This window comes from Myotis davidii, unplaced genomic scaffold, assembly GCF_000327345.1.
Source record: "Myotis davidii unplaced genomic scaffold, ASM32734v1 scaffold3211, whole genome shotgun sequence".
NCBI classification, from domain to species: domain Eukaryota; kingdom Metazoa; phylum Chordata; class Mammalia; order Chiroptera; family Vespertilionidae; genus Myotis; species Myotis davidii.
Window position 1 is genome coordinate 81,061 of NW_006282526.1, and position 1,645 is coordinate 82,705.

Consider the following 1,645-nt stretch of genomic DNA (forward strand, 5'->3'; position numbering starts at 1 on the left):
GAGACCAGATGGGCAGGTTCCAGATGTGTCTCAACTACGAGATCCGCGTGCTGTGCTGTGAGCCCCAACCAGGCTGCCCTACCTTCGAACCAATCACAACACCCAGCACCCCAACTGTGAGCATCACCAGTCCTACTGAGACAACCTCCCACGTGGCCACTTCCAGGACAACCTCTGTGCCGGAAACCAGCACCCCCGTACCGGAAACCAGCACCACCCCCGTGCCAGAAACCCCAGCACCACCCCCGTGCCGGAAACCAGCACCACCCCCGTGCCGGAAACCAGCACCACCCCCGTGCCGGAAACCAGCACCACCCCCGTGCCGGAAACCAGCACCACCCCCGTGCCGGAAACCAGCACCACCCCCGTGCCGGAAACCAGCACCACCCCCGTGCCGGAAACCAGCACCACCTCAGCTCCCATAACCACCACAACCCCTGTGCCTGCACCTCAGACGACCCACCCCACATCGGGGACCACCAGCTGCCAGCCACAGTGCACGTGGACCCAGTGGTTCGACGTGGACTTCCCATATCCGGGGCCCCACGGAGGAGACGTGGAAACCTACAGCAACATCATCCGCAGTGGACAGAAGATCTGCCGCCGGCCCGAGTACATCACCCACCTGGAGTGCCGAGCCGAGAGCCAGCCCGAGGTCAGCATCGACCGGCTGGGCCAGGTGGTGCAGTGCAGCCCTGACGTGGGCCTGGTGTGCCACAACCGAGACCAGACGGGCAGGTTCCAGATGTGTCTCAACTACGAGATCCGCGTGCTGTGCTGTGAGCCCCAACCAGGCTGCCCTCTGACTTCCGTGACCCCTTATGTGACTTCTACCAAGTCCCTGCCCACCACAGAGCCCTCCTCCGTGGTTCCTACGGTGACCGCCCTCAGCTCGGCAGCGCCGTCAGTCCCGAGGTGCTACTGCAGCGTGTCCAACAAGCTCTACCCCGCAGGTAGGTGACGGCTGCCTGGCTGTGCTGCCCCGTCACGGGTCCCCCTTCCTCACACAGCCACAGTGTGACCCACAAACAGGCGCTGTGATCACAGCTTCACCTGGGCCGCCTTCGAGCCTTTATTCACGGACATCTGGTCGGAAGGCCGCTGACCAGATCAGCCCTGGAGTGGACCACGTGGGCGGTTGGCCCCGCCCTGCCCTCCCGGCACTGCTGACGGCCGTCCCTTTGTCTGCAGGGTCCATCATATACCAGGAGGCGGACCTCGCCGGCCACTGCTACTATTCCGTGTGCAGCCTGGACTGCCACGTGGTGCGGCAGATGGACCACGCCTGTCCCACCAGCACGCCACCTCCCGCCCCGGCGACTCTCCCACCTGGCTCTTCCACTTCGGCCCCTGTGACTGTCACTACGCAAGGCTGCCCCAATGCTGTCCCTCCAAGAACGGTAACCTCCCCTTCCCGCCTTTCTTGGGGGCTCTGGGCTGGTGTGGGACCCCAGCCCCCTTCCAATTAGGCCCTGGCTTCAGTGGGTGATGACCGGACTTTGCAGCTGAGCGCAGGGCTGTGTCCACCAGGTGGCCGGGAGAAGGGGGTTGGAGCGGGTGGCTAGTGCTCTGGGCAGGGCCCGACAGCAAGGGAGGGTGTGTGGGGTCAGGGCAGAGGACCAGGAGTGGAGCCTGGACAACCCAC